This window comes from Uloborus diversus, chromosome 9 (genome assembly GCF_026930045.1).
Source record: "Uloborus diversus isolate 005 chromosome 9, Udiv.v.3.1, whole genome shotgun sequence".
NCBI lineage: Eukaryota > Metazoa > Arthropoda > Arachnida > Araneae > Uloboridae > Uloborus > Uloborus diversus.
In genome coordinates, this window is record NC_072739.1 from 14,408,737 (window position 1) to 14,421,342 (window position 12,606).

The following is a 12,606-nucleotide window of genomic DNA, read 5'->3' on the forward strand; positions in this document are numbered from 1 at the left end:
ACAAATGTCGGAGAGCTCCTTCAGCAAGGAGACCTGATCGGGCGCGCAGGACACCGTGATGGGAGGTGGAGAACGCTTCCTAGCGGTGGTTTTGGCAGGAGCCACTTCAACTGTACTGGGATTGGCATCTGTCATTTCTGGTTCCTTCGGGGTGAGCGGGGTGAACTTGTTCTTGTTAGGGACGCTGATTTGGACCGAAGAGATGGATTCACATTCCGTGGAGGTCTCCATATCATCATTGTTTCCACCGTTGATGGCTCTTAGTTTGCTCTTGACTATCATGATTAGATGACTAATTTGCTCGTGAGGTGGTCGATCCAAAGAGGGCCAGTCGGGAGGTGGGATGTCGACAATTTCCTTGGAAATAGAATCAAGATAGTCGAGAATTCCAGTAAGCGTCGGGGAGTCCACATCTTGCACGGCTTTCTTGATAGTCTTCCTGACCATTTCAAAATCAAATTCATATTTAGAAAAGACGTCGTCAATGGAAATCTCAACGGGAAATAACCTGCGTCCAGAAGAATCATTCCGAGAGGAGGTCGTAGGGATGGTCGAGAAGGACGGTGAAGGAGGTTGATAGCGGCCGACGCCTGGTGGACAGTTTCGATGACGGAGTTGCCTCCGCCGGCCCTGACAAGGGCCTCTACGCTGTTATTCCCGGCGCTGTGCGCCATCTTCCTCGGTGAAAATTTTGGCATAGCAGAGGAGAAGAAAGAAGGCGTGGAATGAAACTCAAGACGTGCAGGATTTATATCATCGTCCCGTGCGACGAAGATGAGGTTTCTGCATATGGCCCCAACAATTGCTACTCTGCGACGTTTAAGAGGGTGTGTTCACTTACGAGCGTCTGCATCCTAGGAAGGGACTATGACTCATGTCTCATACGATTGGATGGCGCGTACACGTGAGTTCGTGGCACGGGGACTTCTACTCATGTCTCATTTGATTGAATATTGAAACCACATGACTTGGTGACGCAATTCCCGCCGTTGTTCTGAATGATATTTTCGCGCTTTCGTCCTGAATGTTGAATATCGTTTCGTCATAGGTGTTGCACTGCTCGAAATGAACATGGAATTTACCTGTTCTAATTGTGGTGTTGGATTTTATGAGAAGAGATATTTAAAAAGCCATTTAACTAGGATGCAAGGCTCAAGAAACCGAACTTAAAAAAAAATGAATAAATAGAGGAACGTATACTCAAATTTTAAAAGTTGAAAATATTTTGTTATGTTTTAGAAAAAAAAAATTGAGGAAAAATATAGAAATTCAACACGTATGAACAAATAAAATCTTACTTAATAGAAATAACTTACTAGTAATAATAAATAATAAATTTTTAAAATTTGATCTGATGAATTCAAAATATAGGTAGAAATATTAAAGCAGTTAAAATCTAACAATACTCAATCCTATAAAAAATAACTTTTTGCAGGGGGAGAGGACAATCCAGTAGGCTGCTAGAGGCCCTGCTGCTTTTTTGCGGGGGGAGGGGCAATATTTATAGAACCTGCCTGTTTAACAGGTGTGTTTTGGGGGGAGGGATGGGCACCCTTGTGTAAAGTAACCGGTGGACAAGAGCAGGAATTCGGGAATAAATCCGCTTAACTATAGCAGGTTGGTTTTTGCATGGACTGACCAATCTAGAATAGTTAATAACGGAGCAGGAGGCAGATGTTGTTCTTCTCATTGGAGCCGAAAGTGCCAACAAACTAACCAGGTTGTTGATATGTTGCATGTAGTTCTGGCTTAGCCCTGTCATAAGAGCGGTAACTTACTGCTTCGTAATTAGTTGAATCGAACTACTGCTGAAAACTCATGCTGATGAGCTAAATTTATTTTTGCTACCAGTTTGTTGGTCCTTGCAGCTTTAATGTGTTGGCGGCTGTCTCCGGATGTTATAGCAGAGCTGTCGATAACTTGCATGTTTCTTACAAATGTAGTTTGCTCAGATACAATACTGCTGTATAATTCTCAGATATGAATTTTTTTTTTTTAGTAAAAGAACACAAGAACTCAAATAAGTGTTCCTTTTTATTTGTGTTGATAAACCAAGTTCATCTCAAGCAAAATGCTAGAGCATTGCAACTATGAGCGGATGAAGAAAATTTCACCCATGTTGATAAAAGGATTCCTTAATGCAACTAGAATGAAATTTAATTATGTTGAGTTAATTCACGACTTAAAAGCTTTATTAAAAAAATAAATGTATAGTATATTTTCAATTACGAGTTCATCAGAAGATGGAAAATAAAGTAGAGTGATTTGGTCAAAATAGTTATATTGCAATAGTAATATTGACACATTCACACATAAATAGGCCTTGAGCCTATAGCTGGTTATTTGTTTTATATGCGAGTGATTTCTTTTACATGCGCGACATTCATCTATACACATATGTACATACACTCTCTTAATTTTACTAACCTAAAATCCATAGGATTTTATTTTATATGATGGAGTACATACTTAAGGGTAGCCGAGTTTTTCGACAAATGTTAGAGATAGAATCAGTTTAAATTAAAAAGTTCAATTTTCAAAACCAAAAGTTCTGTACTAAATGGTATACCTTCCTGTAGCTGTATCACCAAGTGTGATTACAGAGGAGTGCCATGTCTCCTCCCCCCTTCCCGACAAGTGACCAAACAGTCAAAAGCTACAAAATAGAACCAAAAAAGTAAAAAAGTTCTCCCCTGACTACCTTTCCTAGAATCCAACAATTTGTTGATTCTAAGCTGTATCATGGATTTTTTATAAGCACACTGTATAAGTACCCAGAATTCTATTTTATTTATAAACTACAAGTCTTTTTTCAATCGCGTACATTATAAAAATTCATGTGACATATCAATTGCACCGAATATTCAGGAAAAGTTCAGACCGAATATTCAGCTAGATATTGAATATTTGTTTAAAAAATATTTGAATTTTACACAAATGTAAAACAGAAAACATTAATCTGTTTACGGGAAATGTATATGCATTTCCATTTTTAGCATCGGAAATTTATCAACATTAAATTTAAAATAAACCGTTTAGAAGCAAACACTAATTATTACAGTATAAGTGGTTAATTTGGTTCATATCTGAAATTCTGGCATAAGTGGATACTAACTTTCTTTTCTGTTCCTGATGTATGATTTGATGATTGATAATCATGACAACATGTTATGTTTTAACTAAATAATCTTAATACATTTACCTTACATACAAATTATATAAACCTAAGTTGCTTAAAATATCATAAAAAATTACAATATTTTTCATGTGATTTCCTGGCACATTAATCTCTTCAGTAACTGATAAATAATTGTATCATCATTAAAATAGAGGAATAAAATTGAAACATTGTAAAATATTTTTATTTTTCACTTTTAGTATACATGATCATTGAATTTCTATTACAATAACAAATTTAAATTTGTTGTTTTTAAACAATAATGTTCCATATGGTGTAACACACAATCGGCGGTTTTCTTCCTTATTACTATGTTATATTTAAACGAGGAAAATAGTTAGCTATGTGTCATAAGATTAAAGAAATATTAAAAAGCAACAAGATTAAAATTTATAAAATCCGAGTGTTTTCTCAAACTTTAAAATTACTTTAAATGTGATAAAATTAGTAACTAACAATATGAACTGCGGTAGTACCTTTATATTGCAACTTTTATTCAATGTCTTAAATAGTTTGCCAGAAGTAGATTACAAATTATGGAACATTAAAATTTGTTTACCATTCGGTTGCCGAATATTAAAGTATTCGGCCGAATCGAGTATTCGATTTGTCTGCCGAATGGCAGTATGCCGCATATCACCAGCCATTATTCTATCTTCCATATCAACTATCTTCCATTGTTGAGTTGCTTCATGCGACAACAAACGAAAACAACAGCTAGCGTCACGAAGTCACGTGTTCTCGCCATCCAATCAAATGACACATGCGTAAAAGTCCTTTCCTATAAGTCCGTTTAGCGAGAGCAGATAGTGGAAGTAAACAAAGCAACGTGACAATTGGCGTTACCGCTGTCTGCTTGGCGTTGGGATGATTGAAAACAGCGCCAATCAGATAAGCGAAATGTCCACGCGCGTTTTCCCCTCAAGTTTTGTTGGAAAAATCAAAATCAAAAGCAACGTTTATCAAACGCTGAAAGTTTTCAACAACTTAACTCAATATTAATTTTTCAATATAAAGCATTTCGATCAATAAGATAAAACACTTAAGTCAAATTAACATGTATTTTAAGAAAAATTTACAAAAGCAAAAATATTAAAAACAATCATTGGGAAAAACTCAGCCACCACATTAAACACACCGAAACAAAATAACATTTTAAAAAGAAAAATAAATAAAGAGGACGGGGGGGGGGGGCGGATTACAGATCGTTGAAAGAGGTATTCTTTTAATTTTTTTTCTCTTCTTCTCTCTCTATCGTAAAAAAAAAATCGTTACAAATTTATTATTTTCTTTTCTTTTCAAGATTTTCTAGCTCATGCGTCATTACTCCTATTTCAATCAAAAATTGTTGTTCTAAAATGACTGTAATGTTTAATCAGATACCGTATGATTTGAAAAAAAAAAAAAAGATTAAATTTATAATAGAATAAATTCGAAACATTTTTTTCAAGAATTATTTACTTGAAAACATATTAACTTATCTTTATTATCATTTCATCTATTAATTTTTTTTTAAATTTTTTTTTCAACAATTTCTAACACATGCGTTTAGTTCAACTAATTTACTTCAGTCGAAAATTGTTGTTCTAAACATCCAATTGTCTTGACAATAAGAATTTGAATATTAGATTTTGTTTGTCAATAAATATCGTTTGTAAATGCATACTTTTTAGATTTCATCTTGTGTTAAAATTATGGATGCTGGGTACTCCCCCCCCCCCTCCCCGCTTGAAATTGTGGGTGAAATAAATAAATGTTTAGCCATAAAACTTTCAAAACGTATTCCATACGCCGTACACCCCTTAGTCGCACTGGCGGCTCTAGCTGTTTGCAATAAGAGTTTCCGGGGCCTTTGTATATAGTGCCGCCGAGAGCCCTGAATTTTTCAAATGTGCTGATTAAGCCCCTTGGGCACGGGTCATAGTGCGGTCGCATAGTTCGCACGTGGCTAAAACGAGTGTGCGGCGAAGTGTACTTCGATGCTAAGAGGGGGCGTTACGAGATTGTCACCACGCTCTTCACAAACAATTTCTGTAATGTCAATGCCGGTGCCTTCTTGTCTGATCTATTATTTAAAATGTTCGCTTGGAATGTGTCCCACAAAGTGTGGAAGGGCGATCTGTCCAGTTTCCGTCGATCAACTGGTGGTCATTTCGTTTTCGGAAACTATTTTGACACTACGCTGAGACAGGAAGCGCTGAAATTTTCGAAGTGTGACTAAATGTCGTAAAAGTATTTTGGATGGAGTCGATGATTTCGAAAGAAATGCCATAAGGAGAAAAGTTCATGATTTTTTTCGACGAAACGAAATCCCTACGGTGGACAAATTACTGAAAGGCAGTGAACGATGACTGTGACTTATCCAACTTTAAGAGAGTGACGTTTTATCACCTGTTAAAAAAGATAGGTTTCAAGCATCTGAAAAGAGGAAGAAACAGTTCGCTCATCGAAAAAAATGAGATAATTTTATGAAGACGAAAGTATCTGAGAACAATCAAGAAAATGAGACAAGAAGGACGCAAAATTTATTATATTGACGAGACTTGGTTGAATGCTGGACATACAGTTGACAAAGTGTGACAGATACCTGCGTTGAATCATCAAAGCAGGCTTTTTTATCTGGCCTGTCTACTGGATTAAAAGTTCTTTCTGGAAAAGGGGAGAGATTGATAATAACCCACATTGGCAGCGCAACGGGATTTTTACAGCAAGGACTCCTACTGTTCAAATCGAACAGAAACAAAGATTATCATAAGGATATGGACGCGGCTTGTTTTGAAGACTGGTTTAAAAATATTTTGCATCATCTTGAAACAAACTCAGATGTTGTGATGGATAATGCCCCATATCATTGTCGAAGAGAAGAAATGGTTCCAAACACAAAATCTAGGAAACAAGAAATTATACACTGGTTGAAGTCTAAAAGCATTATCAGTGATGAGGGAGATTTGTTAAAAGCCGAACTGTTGAATTTAGTGAAGGCTAATAAGCCCAGATTTGAAAAATTTGCCATTAATAAAATCGCCTTAGAAAATAATGTTACAATTTTAAAACTCCCAACCTATCACGCTGAATTAAATCCCATTGAGCTGATATGGTCCCAAGTGAAAGGATTTGTGGGCAAAGAAAATAAAACTTTTAAAATAGCCGAAGTCGAAGAATTGTGCAGAAGAAGTATAGGTAAAATTGGAGCTGAGCAATGGAAAACATGCATTGAGCATACTGAAAAAATAGAAAAGCAAATGTGGGACGAGGCCATTGAAGCAACAGTTGATTCCAGGGCCGGATTACCAAATAGGCAATGTAGGCAGTAGCCTAGGGACCCCTAGGTCCTGAGGGGCCCCGGAGAAATATCAAAGTTTTAAATACAAAAAAAAAAAAAAAAGTTATATTCGCTTCAAAAAAAGGGGGGGGGGTGCTCCTTCCTTTTTGTATTCAATAAAAATATATGTGTTGCGCGTTGGGTGTGAAAAATTTAGACGTTACAGATCCCCGCTCCTGTTTTCTGACCTCGCGAGGGCTCTAGGGGGCCCCATCACTTCTATTGACTTAGGGCCTCCGACTCTTTGATCCGGCCCTGGTTGATTCTCTGGTCATTAACGTGAATTCTACCGACCATGATTCTACGAGCTCTGAGAGCGAATCTTGATGTAAGTAGTTTAAGTTTATTTTTCCTAAATAATATATATGTCTTATTATCCATTATTTTTTCAATGTTACTGAAGGTAATTCTCACAAATTTAAAGTCTCACGCGTGAAAAGAGTTTGATAATTAGTTTAAAAAAGTGTTTGTACTCTAACTTCTCCTCTTTTTTTTTCTTTTTTTTTAAAGGGCCGTGAAGAAAAATAAAACATATGAGCATTATGAATGGACATACCATACAAGTGAGACTTCAAGGTTCGCAGAGTTCCAAAAACGTACCTTCCAAAACTACTTTTGTCACATTAAAAACGATACGATTACTCAAACCTAAATGAGAAAGTATTAAAATTCTGCAGTTTTGTATTTTACTGCAAGCTCAGAGAAAACTATCCTCGATTTATAATGTGAAGCAAATAATTTGATACACAATACGAAGCACAGAATTAAAAGTAAGTAGACCTAACCTCTCTACAGTTCAGTAGATTGTTAGTTGAATACAGAATTTCAAACACTCCGTAAAATTAAAAAATACTAATTTTTTCAAATCAAAGCAATATTTAATTGTTAGAAATGAATTTGTTTTAGAAAACGCGGTTTACAAACTAATATGTTTTTTTTTAATATCTAACCGGACATTTTTGGTGACATTTTTTGTTATTTACTTATTTATTTAAAAAAAATCATTGATCCCGTTCCCCGATACTTTTAACAAATCGTATTTTTTGAACAAAATTCTGTAGAGAATCAGAATTTTCAATGGAAAATACCTCTTTTCAGATTCAAAAAATAATGTTATTCTCTAAAAAAAGAAAAGTTTTTTTTTTTTTTTTTTTTTTTTTTCTGGAAAATTTGCGCATTTGGGGCAGTTGTGAATAAAGCGGATTAAAAGCGGGAAAAAAAGCTCGCGCTAACAAATTCCGTTCAATGCGAACAGCATTGCTAGTCGGGCAAGTAAGTCATAAAAGTAGTAACCCTCTTTGTTAATTCCTCTATCACCTCTCGCTGAATTGTAGGATGCAGGCGCTCGTGCTACCTTCCTCTAAACCCAAAGTAACTTAAAACTAATGCGTATGTTCTTTGCTTGTAAAAGTGTTCCTCCGCCGGTACACAAACAACGCTACATGGCGGCAATTACAAAGATGGCGTTGCTATGACGATGGATATAAACAATGCAAATCAAATCATTAACTGGTCAATTTTAAAATTTAAATTTAGAACTAAACCAATTGTGTTTTCCGCTTTTAACTTCTAATGCTTTAGACCTCCAATAGATGGCGCTGCGAATTTACAGAAATTGTTCTAACGCGGTATCATTTTGCTATATGTTAAAAGCTAGAACGCCATCTAATGAGCTGCTGTTTTGATTTCTTTTATTTTTCCCGAGTACATTTCAATCCTCTAAAGATCTCAAGTTGGGGAATGTGGATCAAAGTGAAATAATATTCATAACAAACCGATATTTAACCCCTTCAAGTGATCCCTTTGATTTCAATTAATGTAATAGATATAATCGAAGCCGCAACTATATATTCCTTTTTTTATTCCGTTCTTTCTTTGAAGCTCAATAGATGGCGCTGCTTTGCACAAAGAGTTTCATTGGTTTAATTATGAAAAATAATATTTATGGGCCATTATTAAGTTTAACCACTGCGTTCCTTTTGAAAAACATTCTCACAATTGAATTAAGATTTTCACGTACTGAGTCTGTGATGAACATGTTAGTGGTTAACTTTTATTTCAAGTTGTTTTAACCACAGAAATTTTGTCTAGCTGGATTTGTGGTATCGCTCACTGTGATACTGGAAAGAAATATGGCAAAAATAAAGAGGGTAACTGGTTGCTGGTTTCCAAAATTATCGAAACGAAAACAAAAGCTCTCCCTTAAAAAAAAAAAAAAAAAAAAAAAAAAAACCGTGTCTATTGTCAAATGAAACAGCCGAAAGCCAAAACAAACGGTGGTCGCGTGTTGAGAGTTTTAAAAATTAAAAATTATTAAGCTTCATTATTTTTGTCAGGTAGCAATGTCACGTTTGTACTTTAACGTCCGCCGATCGGAAATAGAAAACGCTTTTGAAAAAATCAATATTTTTTAAAAGAAATTCAACATTTTCGGCCTCTTGCTGGACACCTATATATTTTTTGACTTTTATAAATATTTTTGTGGTACATGTGGGGATATAGAGGCAACGTTTTATCAACATGAAATTTCGAACTTCTAAAAGAAGATTTCTTTTCTATTCGGGTTAATGCACAGTGCTGGTTCACAGTTTCCGACGCAAGTCGTCACGAGTTGCAGTTGTTCAAATTACATGAAACATTTTTCTACAACTGTTTTAACATAGAATTAAAAATATAAGAGGTTGTGTCCCTTGAAACATTGAATTTCGTTTTTTTGGCGGGGGGGGGGGGGGGACAGCTTAATAAAAATAACCAATTTGATCCGTATTACATTTGTATGAAAATGAAAGTGCTTTCAACCTGCAATATTTGAAACTAACCACAGCGATTAATTCTAGCATCCATCTGGAAAACTGGTGTTGGTTTATTTCAAGCTACGCTAGTGTTCAGAATCATAGGGTGAAGGAAATTCTGAATGAAAATGCGTATTGCATCAGTAATACATTAGAAGTTAAAAAAGCAATCTTGCAAATAATTGAGAAGACATACACATACTTAACTCTTACTCAGAAGTACCAATTTCAAGAATTGAACCAAAAAATCTAAAAGACAGTGCTTTGTCTAAAACAGTGCCATCTATTGTTAGTCAAAAAAAAAAAAGGACCAGATGGTAAGAGAACAAAATGAAACCGATAATATATTATGAACAACCCTTACGAAGTACGTGCGATGACCTTTGTGTCAAATATCGATCTTATTTATTAAAACAATAGGATCTCTTAAAAATGTTTGGTTTGTTTTTAAAGGTGGCATTACCTGTGTAGCGTTAAAGGTAGAATGAAATAGAAGTAGAAAAACATGCATTTGTAGTACGTTGGGAGTATAAAACAACGCTTTTCACAAGAAATGAGGGGATATTTTTCATTTGGTTTTCGATTCGGCACTACATTCCACGCTGAGTGTCCGACCTTGTCGGACGTGTTTTCTTCAGCTCCAATGTCTAAACATCCACCGAGGAATATAGCGCACCACGCCGGGGATAACAGCGTAGAGGCCCTCGTCAGGGCCGGCAGAGGAAACTCCGTCATCGAAACTGTCCCCCGGGCGGCCGGCGCTCGGCAAGCTCTCTCACCGTCGTAACCGACTATTTCAATGACCTCGTCAGGGAGCGACTCTTCAGGACGGAGGTTTATTTCGGCTTCAAACTCCATTGACGATGTATTTCAAAAATACGACAACGACTTTGACAACGTCAGAAAGACAATCAGGCACGCAACTTTTTATTATCTTACGTCTATATCAAAGGAAATAGAAGATATCCCACCTCCTGACTTGCCATCTTTGAAGCGACCCCGAGCAGACTAAACATCTCACCAGGCAGACTAAGATCAAGTTACGATCCCTCAACGGAGAAAGCAAGGAAGACATGAAGCTATCAACGGATGCTGACTCCATCCATTCAGTGCAGGCAACCGCATTTGGTTTCTCATACTGTAGAGTTTCAACATGTCTGGACGAGGTCATTCTGTTCTGATGCCAGCTCTCGTTGAGAACGAACGTCCCTGAGACAGCTCCGCCATGAGCTACAGTAAATCTCGAAGACAACGCGAATCCTTGCCATGTGCAGTGACTGAACCTGGTGATGGGGGCAGTAAGACGTACGGCCGGGGCTTACCGAAAAGGAATGCTTTAACGAATTCTGAAGAAGGAATTACTCCCAAGCCCCTTGCCAATTACGCATCCCCGAACTCCGATTCTTCATTACGACTGGACCCGCCTGCCGACTCCGATGGAAGTGTGGTGAGTGTTGGTTCCTTTATTGATCAAAGTCTCATGCAGAAATACTTATGTAAAATTAATTTGCTAGAAACTAAACTTAATTCTAACTCTAATTCAATTAATTTTGATGAATTACTCTATTTCGTGAATAATCTAATCTTTGAATATAAATGTAATATTAATTTGTTAAATTCAGGCGACCTGGCGCTACTTTTTAGACTATTTGATTTGAAATGTAACGCTATTCAGCTGAAACATTCAACTTCATTAGATACCCAAGTTGATCGACTTGATTCATTGCAAACAAAAATTGAAGATAATAACTGAAAAATGAACTTTATTTTTGATTTTATTTCTAAACCTAAAACTGTTGACTCTACTACAAATACTGAGCCTGTAGTAAAACCCCCATTTTCTGATAATGATACTCAAACGGAATGCAGTACTCCAATACCTGAAGAGAATTCTTGTGAAGAAATAACTGCAAACCGTGAACATCCTCCCATTGGAAGAAGTGTTAAGAAGCACAAAAAGTTAAAAGTTTTTATCCACAGGTCTGATGTGGAAAGTACTAACAATATTGAAGTTAAAAATGAAAAAATTGATTCTGACTCGGTTGCTTCTGTTAGCTCTTCTGGCTATCCAACCGACCCTGAAAATGAAACGTTTGCTTCTTCGGAAGCTGCTGACCAATGTGAAATAAAAACTGAAAACTCATTCAAAGTTGTCAAAAATTCCAGAGCTAGGAAGATAAAGTTCCCCCGATCTGGGTTGATGGTACTCACGACTTTGATAGTCGGTTAAAATTATATTCTGAAGTAGCCGGAATTACTATCACCGGCAAAATTAAAAATGATAAGATAATGTGCTCTTTACCTACTTTTGAGGCGCATAAAAAATTAAAAACATACTTTGATGAAAATTTCATAGGAAACCATACGCTTAGACTACCTGAAGAAAAACAACTTAAGATTGTTATCCGCGGTCTACCTATTCAAACTGATATGATATGGATTGCTGATAAATTAGCCATACTAGGATTTGTCCCCCAGCACATTACGCAATTGCGTAAAATTGGACAGGACAAATGTAAACTGCCCCTCTTTCTCATTTACTTGAAAGATCAAACTGGAAATGAAAAAATTTGGTCACTCGAGAAGTTAGGGAATTTTAATATCACCCTCGAATCTCTCAGAAGAAAAGACATTTGCAGTGTTGGAACTGCCAAGAATTCTTCACTCCTCTTTTAGCTGTGCTCGTCCCCCTGTTTGCCTTGTGTGTGCAAGACAGCACAAAACTAAAAATTGCAAAAAACCTTCAAACTTACCACCCTCATGTTTTCACTGCAAGGGTGAACATCTTGCAAATTTAGAAGTTGTCCAAAACGACAAAATCTCATCGTTTCCTTGAATCGGAGAAATAAAACCGAAACTTGCACCTACTTGGGCCCCTCGCCTAAAAATTCTAATGCTGTTAATGAAACTCAACAGGTCCCCCCTGTTTCTCCCAAATCAAATAATACTGTTATCGATAAGCTAACAATTACCTTTCAAAATCTTCTGCTTAAATTGCGTAGATAGCGGATTCATTATTATATCTCTGCTAACTACCAGTTCTTTTTCTCTCTTTTTTTGATACTACTGAATTACGTTTTCCCGCCATTACTGTCAGTTGAGTAGGCGTGGCTTACTGCGGCGGATTTATGACCGTCCAATGAGCGCGCCGCTCTACTATTCCCATCGCTGAAGGTGGAAATTGCTTGTTTTAGCTACGTTCCATCTCAAATCTTTTCGAATGTTCATACGAATAATTATTGTCACTCTTTCCCTTCCTTGCCGCTCAATAATAATTGTATTATTGATTGAAGTATTCTATATAGACGTGGGCC